The sequence below is a fragment of the Myodes glareolus genome, chromosome 20 (assembly GCF_982192425.1).
Source record: "Myodes glareolus chromosome 20, mMyoGla1.1, whole genome shotgun sequence".
Classification (NCBI taxonomy): domain Eukaryota; kingdom Metazoa; phylum Chordata; class Mammalia; order Rodentia; family Cricetidae; genus Myodes; species Myodes glareolus.
The window spans coordinates 20,144,251-20,156,918 of NC_142045.1; the positions used below are offsets into that span (position 1 = coordinate 20,144,251).

Consider the following 12,668-nt stretch of genomic DNA (forward strand, 5'->3'; position numbering starts at 1 on the left):
CTAAGGCGGGGCCTGACGCCCCGCTGCCTCTCCATTGGCCCAGTCCCTGTGACGTCATGAAGGAGAGGCGGGGAAGGGGAGGCCGGCTCGAGGTTGCCATGGCAACCGCGGTAAACACACGGGAGGCTGGAAGTTTGGCTCGAGGCCCGACGGGACCTTTCAGCGAGGCTCCCCAGAGACAGTTTGGTATCAGAGCCGCGGGAACCAAAACAGCAGACCAGCTCTTTATGACCTTGGCCAAATCGCCCTTGGTCCCCAGGGTTCTCTGGTGGTAGCTGATCAAATAATGAAAAAAAGTGAGAAAACGTTTTGAGTACAGTTATCAAGTAGTGTATTCACTTCTATCAGATTTCAAAAATAAAGCTAATATATGTTTCTGTGATCTAAAACTCTAAGTAATACACAAACATGTAGACATAGGATCAAAACAAAAATTACTTTTGTTTTACTCCCTGTCCATTTCAAGGACCAGAGCTCATGATGAAACCAAGCTTCATCTTTCCAGCATTCTTAACAGGCAGGATTTGGGCCGAGATCTGAAACAAGCAGCCGTATCTAACTAAAATTCTATTTCTATTATAGTATAAAGGAACCTCTATTTATGGCAAGGAAACTGGTTTCCATCTTGAAGCAGTGCAACACCTTAATGATACAACCAAACATTTTTAGTGATTTTCAAGAGATAGCACTGGTGAGATCTGGATATGGTATTATGGAAGAGGAAGGGGTAACATTAAAGTTACTGTACAATTGTTGATGTTTGGGATGTTTGGAAAGTGCTATAAAGGCCCTTCTGAGACCTAGAGACAGAGAAGGACAAAGGTCGATGGCAAGGAAGGGCGAAAGGTATCTGCACCCTCAATTCACTGTTCCCACACTCCCTGGGGAGTTCCCTTGAGGTGGAAGGGTGTCCATGGCTCCGAGGGCCCCGTGAGGGAGAGGTGGCATGCTGCCATGCAGGAGAAGTGTGCGGGACCTGATTTGGAAGTGACAGGAGTACTTAGGGTTATTTTTGGAGCTGGGAATTTAATCCTTTGAACCTTTACCCCTCCCCCCATTTCACCAGGTTTCTCCGCAGTCTGCTTCCCCGAGACTATTGGCTTCAGGCAGGGCAGGCTTCACAGTCTAAGATGACGCGGCCCTTCCAGGAAATACACCGGCTATTTTAGTTTTCCTCTGGCCTCAGCATGATGCTCGGAGCGATGGCAAAACTTTCGGTAAGACATTAGGAATTAGTTCCTGTTTGGTACGAAGCAAATGTGCGAGAGATCGTAGTTTTAAAAAAACATAGAAGGAATACAGTCAGTGGGGCATGACAAACAATAATATTAAAATACTTTTGCACAGAGGCTAAATAAAGAAAACCGTGAGAAAAAGTCCCATCTTGCTGCATGGAAGTTCACCCCATTGTTGAAACACACAGGAAATCTTGAATTCAGGGACAGGCTGGTAGGGATCCACCAGCGCATACAAACGCACACAGTTTAGACACCTAGTAATTATACCTTTTTAAAAGGTGGAAGAAGAAAAAGACTTGGAACCAAAAGCCTCATGACATCTATAGTAAATGGAACAAAAGAAGGGTTGGGTCAGGAGAGGATGAACACCCCATTAAGGAAGCAATGGAGGTATGGAGCAGGCTGAGAGGGGTCTTGGAACTGGCTGTAAAGACAATTATAACAACTATTAGTTGTGAAACCCTCCTGCAATTTAAGTTGTGTGAGGGCGGGCTCAAAATGAAAAGGTAGTATGTGCTAACTGGCAAATTGGGAAGAGTAAGAGGGGAGGGAGCATACAGTTACAAATAGGGGGTACTACATCTTACTGAGAAAGTTAATTTGAGCAGAATGTTATAGGAAGGGCATATGTATCTTTCTGAACTTTCTAGGCTGGTACAAAGGTGCCTGATATCTGACATGTATAGTTAGCTCTACTTGTGTGACTTGAAACTCACCTTCAGGGAGTAAAATAATAAGCTTTATTTATTAGGATAATAGTTCTCACTTGTTCTTCTCATGTCCCTAACACTGCCCTAAGTGCTTTCAAACACATTTTCTCATTTAAACCTTCCAATACCATGTGTACTAAGATGATTCTCCTTGATTACACATGAACACATCGATGCCCAGAGAATTGATGGCTCGCTTTAAAACTGAGATTTGTCTTGCTCCGAAGGTTATATTATCTCGGCCATCCTACTTTGCCTCCCTGTAAAGTTTACAAGAGTCATGTACTAGAATGTTTGTGTGGCAAATTGCATGTTCACACATGTAATCTCTAACCACACTCCTGCTTAGTTTCATTGGAAAAAAACACTGACCAAGTCAAGGAAAGACTTGCAGAGAAATGCATGAAATAAAGCCAATTCTGTAACTCTACTAATGACACGGAGAGTTCAAAATGTCAGTAAGATCTATGCTTTCCACCCATCACAAGTTATTTAAGAAAGACGACTTATATCCCTGACGCTATTCTAGCCATTTAGAATACAAAACTCCCTCGCCCATTGGAGCTTACATTCCAGCTCATTAGCTCGTGTGTCCGAGATTCTACAAACAGTTACAGCACCTTAGAATTTTCAACATATTTCTAATATATTACCTCAAGTGCCCAAGAATGAAGAAATCATTATTTCTAGTATAGTATCTCAAGTACCCAAGAATGAGGAAATCATCGGGCTTTGAGTGCTAGATTTTTATGTTATTATATTTCTCCAGAACCCTGAGTTTTAATGGTTATAAACATCTTCGCAGCTGTTGATTCTAGTGCACCCACGAACTCTGTACCCTAGTCTAAATGCCTCTTTCAACAGTGCGTAGATATTACACCTGACACACATCCCAGAGTCACCTGGGAAAAGGAAACCCCAAATGAGCTATGGCTTCAGTCAGATTGGCCTGTGGTCAAGCTTTGGAGGAATTGTTTTGGTGGATGATACATGTGTGATGTATCCCTAGCACGATCCCTAGGTATCTGAGCCTGTGCTGTATAAGAGAGCCAGTAGAGCAAGCAAGCCAGGAAGCGGCACCCATCCATGATCTTCACTTCGATTCCTGCTTCTGGGTTCCTGCCTCCAGCTTCTTCCCTGACTTCCCTCAGGGAGAAGCTGTTACCTGGAGGCATAAGCTGAAATAAACCCTATCCTTCAAAAATTGCTCTGAACCATGGCGTTTATTGCAGAAACAGAACGAAACTAGGACAAACGTGCTCTAAGAACGAGATAGCAAATCCAACGCATAATTTGTCCTGTGCCAACCATGCAGGGAAACATAATAACTTGGAGTAGTTGGCATATGTAAACATCACCAAGTTACAGATGTGAAGGTATATTTTTCTTTTTTTTTTAAAAAAAGATTTATTTATATTATTTTATGTGTGTGGGTATCTTGCCTAGATGCACAGATATGTGTACCGCATGCATGCATAGTACAATGGATTCCCTGGAACTGGAGTTACAGACAGGTGTGAGCTGTTAGGTGGGTGCTGGGAACTAGACCCAGGTCCTCTAGAGGAGCAGCCAGTGCTCTTAACTGCTGAACCCTCTCTTCAGCCCCAAAAGAGCTTTTGGGGGGATTTGAGACAAGGTTTCTCTGTGTAACTGTTGTCGGGGACCATTCCCAGCTGCTCAGACCATGAAATAATCACTCAGAAACTGTATTATTTGCAATTCTGTTTTCCCAATAGCTTGAGTGTATTGCTAGCTAGCTCTTACATCAACATTTAACCCATTTCCATTATTTGATATTTTATCACGAGGTTCGTGGCCTATCAGCAAGGTTCCAGCTGGGATCTCACATCTTTTCCCTCTGGCAGCGATGTGGCATCTCAAGACTCAGCCTTCTTTCTCCCAGCATTCAGTTTAGTTTTCCCTGCCTAGCTCTACTCTGCCCTATCACAGGTCAAGGAAGTCTCTTTATTCATTAACCAAAAAAAGCAACACATATACAGAAGGACTTCCCACACCATGTAACTGTCCTGGTTGTCCTGAAACTCACTTTTGTAGACCAGGCTGGCCTCAAACTCACAGAAATCTGCCTGCCTCTGCCTCTTGTAGCACAGATTCTAATTTGTCTTAAAAATAAAAACCCAGAGTCAGATATAGGGATTAATGCTGAAAGATCAGAGAAAAAGAGCAGCCAGTCACTAGTTTTGACCTCTACTGAATCCTCAGACCAAAGGATGATCCTGTCCCTCCAAATCCTCAGACTAAATACTTTCTCTTTTTTTTTGTTTTTTTTATTTATTAAAAATTTCCACCTCCTCCCCACCTCCCTTTTCCTTCCCCCTCCCCCCTCCTCCTCCCTCTCTAGTTTTAAGAGCTGTCAGGGTTCCCTGCCCCGTGGGAAGTCCAAGGTCCTTCCTCCTCCATACAGGTCTATAAAGGTGAGCATCCAAACAAACCAGGCTCCCACAAAGTCAGTCCATGCAGTAGAATAAAAACCTAGTGCCATTGTCCTTGGCTTCTCAGTCAGCCTTCATTGCCAGCCACGTTCAGAGTGTCCATTTTGATCACATGCTTCTCTACAAAACCTCAGACTGATGCTCTGAGCTCCTGTCCCAGGTAACCTTGGGTGCATGGGGGGGGGGTGGGAGGGTTGATGGAAGGGGAGAGGGTTAGAGAGAAGGGAGTAGGGGAGGAATGGAGAAAGCTCGGTTGACCGGGATGGGGGGAAGGGAGGAAGGATGAATGTGGGATCAGGGAAGAATATATTTCAACTAAGGGAGTCATATTAGAGTTTACAGGAAACTTGATTATATATGGGATCCCAGGTCCAAGGAGAGATCCCCAGATTGTTCTCTGGACAGAGGAGGGGGTGCCTGAACCGGCCTTGGCCCGTGACCATACTGATGAATATTTTGCTTATCACCATAGATCCCTCATCTGGCGTTGGATGACGATACAGATGGAGGCCCGCGTTGGAGCACCGAACTGAGCCCCCCAAGATCCAAACGAGGAGCAAAAGGAGGAAGAAAATGACGAAGGACTGCGAGGGATACTATCACCCACTGATACAAGGGGTCGGATCTAATGAGAGTTTACCAAGGCCAGATGGACCGTGACTGAACGAGCATGTGATCCAACCAGATTCTCTGAATGTGGCCGGATTTTCTGAATGTGGCTGGTCTGCAGTCTTTCCGAGAAGCCATTGACAATGACACTGGGACTGGTTTCCTCTGCATATACTGGATTTTTGGGATCCAGTCTGTTTGGATGCTCACCTTCCTGGACCTGGAGTGAGGGGGGAGGAACTTGGACTTCCCACAGGGCAGGAGACCCTGACTTCCCTAGGGGACAAAGAGGGAGGAGGAGAGGGAGGGGGGGAGTGGGAGGGCGTTGGGAGGAGGGGCGTAAATGGAAACTTTTTATAATTTAATAAAATTACAAAAAAAATAGAATACAAAAAAAATAAAAATAAATTATATTTTTAAAAGGAAAAAAAAATTTCCACCTCCTCCCCACCTCCTTTTTCCTTCCCCCTCCCCCCTCCTCCTCCCTCTCTAGTTTTAAGAGCTGTCAGGGTTCCCTGCCCCGTGGGAAGTCCAAGGTCCTTCCTCCTCCATACAGGTCTATAAAGGTGAGCATCCAAACAAACCAGGCTCCCACAAAGTCAGTCCATGCAGTAGAATAAAAACCTAGTGCCATTGTCCTTGGCTTCTCAGTCAGCCTTCATTGCCAGCCACGTTCAGAGTGTCCATTTTGATCACATGCTTCTCTACAAAACCTCAGACTGATGCTCTGAGCTCCTGTCTCCTCCCGCCTTGTATTTCTCTCTCTATCCAGTCACATCACTCCTGTCTCCACCTCCCTAGTGCTGTGATTAAAGGTATGTGGTCCTAAGTGCTGAGATCACCTTTGTGTGAGCTCTGTTTCTCTTTTAGATAGATTGAATCTCAAGTAGCCCAGGGTGGCCTTGAACTCACAGAGAAACATCTGCCTCTGTCTCCTCAGTGCTGGGATTAAAGGTGTGTGTCACCACTGCCTGGCTAACTAGTGGTTTGGCTGTGCGCTTTGATCTTCAGCCAAACTTTATTTGTTAGATCACAAACAAAAGATCATAGCATCCGGTGTGCTGGAATTAAAGGCACGCACCAGAAAGCATTACTAATACAACAGGAAACTTCCTCTTGCTACTTCCTAGGCCACACCCCTCAAGGGTAAGTAATATTCTGAGATTTTCTTTTTTCCTTGAACCCACACCTAGTGCAGCATGTACAGGCAGCTTATTTTTTTTCTTACTGTTATGAAGTTGTTGTCCATCCTTGATGGAGTTGGATTGTTCCTCTATTTTGTGTTTAGAAATAAGGCTTATATGACTATGCTTGTATATCTTTAAAATCAGCACTCTGCTCTTCTTAAGCTTTTATTATTGAGATTATGAAATAGTTTCTTAAAGAGAAGTATTTTAAAATTTTTTTCTCACAAAGAGAATTATTTTTCTTATTGACTTGGCACATAAAAGTTGGCTAATGTTTTGTGTTTATAGTTGTATGCTGAATTTTCCAGAAAAAAAGGAGAAAAGCTATACTATATTTGAGATTCTACAAGATCGAATGGTGGATTAAACTCCATGACTGTAAAACAAGACTGCTGCAGACCCAGAGCCAACTTATTTTGGGCTCACTTAGTCCCTTTAAATTAAGAGCCATTCATTGCCCAATCCTGTTTCTTTTTGATTACTAAACCCTGTTAAATGTATTTTTAGCAGACCACTGGCTTCTACCAATCCAACAGCTAAGAAAGCCATCTGAAACCCATAGCCGAGTTTTCTCAGCCTGGCTACAACTTGTTTATTTATGGCATTTGGTAAATGCCTTGATTTGTGACTTTATTGGTTCCGTGTGTAACAAAATCTCCTTTAATAACTTTCATAGTGGGACATCTTATTCAGGGCAACCCGACTGACTGTATGTTACTATGGCCATTCATATTTGGCTAAGAATGAGCTACTCCTTATTCCCTTTGAGGTGAGATCTGTGTTTTGCATCTACATAGATAAGAAGGGACACTTTAAATTAAAGAAGAAAGCATAATTATGAGCAAACATCAATCGAAAAGTCTAAAAGTTTCTTCAGAAAATAGTACTGAAGTCCCCTGTTCTCAGAAGTGCTTTAATGAGGCTATCTAAAGGGCTATTTTTGAAAGTTATTTTTGGAGAGAATTCAACGGGGGCCCCGCTGGCAAGGCGACCAAGGGACTTGGTTGAAAACTACTGAGGGCTAGGATGTCTTCCTTCCTTTGTGATGTGTTTGGATCCCTTTATTAAAAGTTGCAATAGGAAGATTATCTGTTCAGTCACTGGGAGGCCGTGAAAATTCCAGTCCTATCGACCGTATGTGTTTGCTGTGTGTGCGTGTGTCAGGTGGGGGAGGTGACTCCTCCCTGTCCTGGTCCCATTCCTAATTACACCATCTACACATGTTCATATGAACAGACGTTAAGGTCTAGGATCCACATATGAAAGAAACTAGGGTATTTGTTTTTATGAGTCTGGGTTACTTAATGAAACTCCTAACGTCAAGGCACATTGAGTCACAGAACCCCCATCACGATTTCATAGAGGAAAAACAAGCTGTGTAGAAAGATAAGTTTTCCTAAAGCCGATGGCCAGGAGGTGCTAGGGTTGGGGTTGGAAGTTTGGCAGTCAGGCTGTGGAATCTGAGTTTTTAATCAACATACTGGTATGTATGAGCTCTTCTGGCCCCTTTTCCTAATCACTCCCCCCCCCCCAAAAAAAAACAAAACAAAAAAACCAAACCAAAACAAAACTCATTGAACTGACCTCCTTACTGTCAATTGGTGGCAGAGTAAAAATACACAGACACGGATTGGGGTCAGTCAAATAAAAGGGAGGGAAGTGGATGATAAGCTGACCCTAGGATCAAAGTAACAACCAAGTTTATTGAGTTTCTGCCGTGAGCTGGGCACAGTTTTAATGCTCCAGAGATTGGACAGACAATTGCTATACTACACCAACTGCACAAGACCAAGAGAAGGGCCAGGGCAGAGAGACCACTCATTCAAGGTCTCTCAGCCTGCTGAGAAGCCCACTCCATCTTCCTGCTGTGTCATTGTGGGGACCCAGAGGGGTGGACCGGTAGCTTGCTGCAGGGGACTGGCTTCCAGCTGGAGAAGCATTGCTATGGCACAGAGTTCAGATGTCCCTGCAGAGATGCATGCCCACTGGTCACATGGATTTCACAAGAATTCTCTCTTAATTTTTTTTAAAAATTAATAACTAATTAAAAGGAAAGTCCCTCAGAGCAGGCCACAGCAAAACAAGCCTGTGGGCTGAATCTGGCTGCAGGCTGCGAGCCTGTGATCCAGTTACTGAGAGGGTGTGTTTTCATGGCATGAAAGAGACACATGAGCCCTGTAACATCCACACACCGCCTTCTGCACGTAACTCTAAGCCAGACCGACAGCAAACCCTGGGTTGGGAGAGGTAAGGTGTATCCTGGTCTCTGGCAGGAGGCCCTTGCCAGTGGACACCAGTTCCCAGTCACATCACTGAGGTCCAGACTCTCAGATGTCAGGGTCACAGGGCAGTCATTTCATCTCTGCAGGATGTTTAGACTGCAAACTAATTCTCACCTAGACCACAAATGTTTAGTTCAAGTCTGTCGGATTCAGTGTACGCTATTACTTTTAAAATTCATTCTAGTCAATTTTAAATTGGATTAAAATTATATTGCATTTCAATATAATGTCTGCATTTCAATTTTTTTCTAGATTGCCTTTTAGTGTGCTTTTGATAAAATATGTCTCCTGATGTTAGAATAAAATAGCAAAGGCCCTTACGTCCACACAAAATCTGTGAACAAACTGTCTGCTTCCAAGACTTTGCCGTCTTAGTGTTTGCTGTCAGTGGAGCTAGCATACACAGTAGCTGTGTGTAGTAAACCAACATTTTACCATGATATAGCTATATCTATATCTACATCTACACACACATATATAATGTGTAATATTTTATATACACACATGTATATGTATGTATATATATAAATGTTCTTTTCCTTTATTTTCTGATGACACTGAGGATTGAACCCAGGGCTTTACATCTGCTATGTGAGCACTGAGTTGTTTCTCCCTCTGCCCACTTAAAAAACCCTTCCTCCTTTGGTTTATGTATCACAACACTGGAGACTGAAGCTCGGGGCTCACATACGCTAGGCCAGGCACATCATTTGGTTACATGTCCATTAGAAACTTGCACCAGAGCAATCAGTATAGGCCAGAACAAAATGATCAGAGTTAGTTATTTTGTTGGGCTTGACATAGGAACCAACAGTTCGCTGGCAAATTTGAAAGCATGACTTAGCCAAACGCTGTGGTTCGTGGTCTGTGTGTTGGCTGGGTCTCTCTGATTTTTTACCTTTTCTGCTTTCTTTCTCTCCTTTCGCTGATTTTTTTTTCCCTTCTGACTTAATGAATTTTGTGTTTTATCTAGATTGATTCTGTGAACTCTGATAAAACACCTGATGCTTTCCTAGAACAAATACTGGTACCTAGCCATAAATAACGCAATCAGGTAGCCACCATTAATTTGATGGCGGTGTTGAGATACTGGCCTCTGTCTGAGAACAAACTCATTAAGGGATCCTCGCTGACATGATAAAGTGCCCGTGAAGATCTCAGAGTGATGTCTCTAATTGCCCAGGCCTTTTTTCCATTAGGTATCTGCATGAATTATAACTCTTCGGCGAAGATAAAAAGGCTGCTGCGAGAAACTGCCCCAGCGCTATAAGGGCTGTCAGTCTGGAGGGCATCTCAAATGAGATTAATGATGTCAGCACTAATATAAGAAGATTTAGCATAACCAAGATTATGGCTTCTGCAGAAACCTGCCAGCACTCATTTATTTTGAATAAATATTATTTTTAATTAAAGTCCTAAGGTGGGTTATTCCTGAAATAATGAGATCTACAGTGATTTCCTTTGGGAATTAATTTTCTCTCTTAATTCCCAGTCATTTTGATGGTTGTGGCTCATAGAATCTTGCTCATGACAGTTAGCTTTGGAGAACACGCTGCTTTTCAGCTACCGACACCAAATAACACAATGTTCGTTAGAACACGGGCCTCTAATTTTATAGTCCTCCTTATCACTTAGTCCAAACACATTTACAAGGGACTGCCCATAAATGTCTATGGTGAATCTGCTTTGTTAAAATAAGAAAATCGCTCAGGAGGAAAAAAAAAAAAACCTTAACCTAAAAAGCAAAATGACTACAAACATAAACTCAGAGAATTGTATTATTTCTACCTTTATTGGCTCTGTTTCTTTTTATTTTTTGCCTTAAGCATTATGTTAAATATTTACACATATAAATCCCCATTCACGTAAGAACTTGACACAATGGAAGATTTCAATAGCCTTTTGCTAGATCATGAACTCCGAACTCTGTGGCTCAAGTTCAGGGCACCAGGCCAGACAGCCTCTCTAATAACAGTAGCAATGGCCCAGCATTAAGCCGACTGTCTGAGTCAGTGTGCCTTTGCTGGGAAGAGACACTGGGACTACGGTGACTCTGAGAAAAGAAAGCATTAAACTGGGGCTTGCTTATAGTTTTAGAGGCTTAGTCCATTGTCACCTGTAGGGAGCATGTCCGCAGGCAGGCATGGTGCTGGAGAGGCAATGGGGAGGTCCCATCTGAACCCATAGTCAGCAGGAAGAAAGCCTTTAGGTCTGGCTTGGGCTTTTCAAACTTCAAAGCCCACTCCCAGTGACACACGCCCTCCAAGGCCACACCTCCCAATCCTTTCAAATAGTGTGACTCTGGTGAGGAAGCATTAAATCTATGAACCTATGGGAGGCATTCTTATTCAAACTATCATACTAATCCTCATATAAATATCAATACATGGCTTAACCAGATTTCTAGTGTCTCAGTACAATTGGTGTTTTATTATGGCTGCATCCCAAACCCCAAACCCAGTGCCATAAAACAATCACATTATTTGGCCTCATAAACAATAGATAATAATAAAGAACCTAGATAGACAAATTTTGCTTGTATTGGGGCCTTCGTGGGAAGTCTGTGTGACTGACGGAGTCTGTACTCGGCTGTCTGACGGCTGGTGCAGCTTTCGAACTAGGAACTCAGTTGAGACTATTACTTAGGTAATGCCGATAAGTGGATTCTACAGGAGCCTGGCTTTGTCAGAGTATGGTGGCCCTCTTCTGTGGCTTTGCAAGTGTTGAAAGTGTGAGTGTTCTAGGAGAGTAGGCACAAGCACAAGTCTTTCTGAACTATGTTGTGCCACCTCCCATGGAGTCTGTTGCTTGCAAGCAAGTCATGAGGACAAATAAACATTCAATCACAACAAATTTGCAGACACGTTTCAAAGCCATCGCAGAGAGTACTGAAGAGTCTACTGTAATTCTGTGGATTGTTGGTGTTGGGGAAGCCGAACCCAGGTTTTTCCAGTTATTTCCCGCTGACACACTTGTTTTGCACACCTGTAAGTGGGGGCCACTTCAGCAGTTGTGCCCTCGATTTCTCGAGCTGGCTACCTGGGTCAGCTGCTCAGGGAATCTTCCTCCTCAGGACACAGAGAGCAAGGTTATGCCTCCCATTTCCCTTCTAGTCGTCATTTGAGGACCAAGTGCAGGCTCAAGCACGACAATAATGAAAAGCTACTGAATTGGTTGTTTTAGTTCCAGGAAGTCACACATCTGGGCAGTTCAATAGTTAGTAATTTAGTGTGTCTGTTGGCAGAGAGATACTGCTAGTGGAGACAGAAATTATGTAGCAAAGCTTGTTTAAAAGAACGTAGAATCGGAATTGGACCGAGCACTTTCTATGTGTTGAGTAATGGATGAACGAGAAGCTCCTTTTGGTTTTCCTTTGAAAAGAGAGAAGGTTGGGTTAAGAAACCAAAGCACTTAAGTTGTCAAGCTGGACAGAAACCAGAGGTAGACTGACGACCTGTGCCTCCTTTCTCCTGGGCCTGCATCCCACAGATGTATACCTTCATGACAGAGTCAAGCTCAAACCTTCAAGCCAAACTTTCTCCATGAGATTATTTTCAGCTTTGAAGAACTACTCTAACTGGTTGAGACCGGTCTGGGATAAAGTGCTGAAGTGCATGGATGGCTGGCAATTCTCAGGGTTAAATGTCACTCCCTTTACATCTGAAATGTTTGCGTAGAAGGCCACAGCTGTTGTACTTAATATAACGTTACTGGGAGGAGCTTTTCTAGCGTTTGGAATGCTGGGAGAAGGGTGATACCATCCAGTGGTAACCTTAACAGGTTCAGTCTTTTCCCATATTAACAAAAATTTGAGTGGGTAGATGTGTTGTATAGTTTTTTTTTGATAAAATTTTGCTTATGATTTGTTGATGTAAAACACAGATTTTGTTGGAAATAAAATAGACTATGGTGAGTCAAAAACCAATTTCTAATTCCAAGGACAGATATTCAGGTTACCTGACTAATGCTCCTTATCATGGAAGGGGACATGTGAAAATTTTTATTATTTTAATTGAAATTTTACATACCAATCCCACTCTCTCTCCTCCTCCTGCTTCTCCCACCTTTCTCCTATCCCGCCCCCTCCATCCACTCTTCAGGCAGGATCAGGTTCTCCCCTCTATATCTAGGCTGAGCAAGATATCCTTCCAAAGAGACTTGGCTCCAAAAAACATTTCAAGAAGTAGGG

The 12,668-nt window shown here is 43.1% G+C and overlaps 1 long non-coding RNA gene across 1 annotated transcript; it reads left to right on the plus strand.

The window, feature by feature from the left end:
* Positions 1–127: 127 nt before the first annotated feature.
* LOC125394227 (uncharacterized) lies at positions 128–9,891 on the plus strand. The gene is made up of 3 exons (XR_007230133.3): positions 128–296; positions 1,067–1,217; positions 9,679–9,891. It is a non-coding gene; the product is annotated as an uncharacterized LOC125394227 (long non-coding RNA).
* Positions 9,892–12,668: the final 2,777 nt, after the last annotated feature.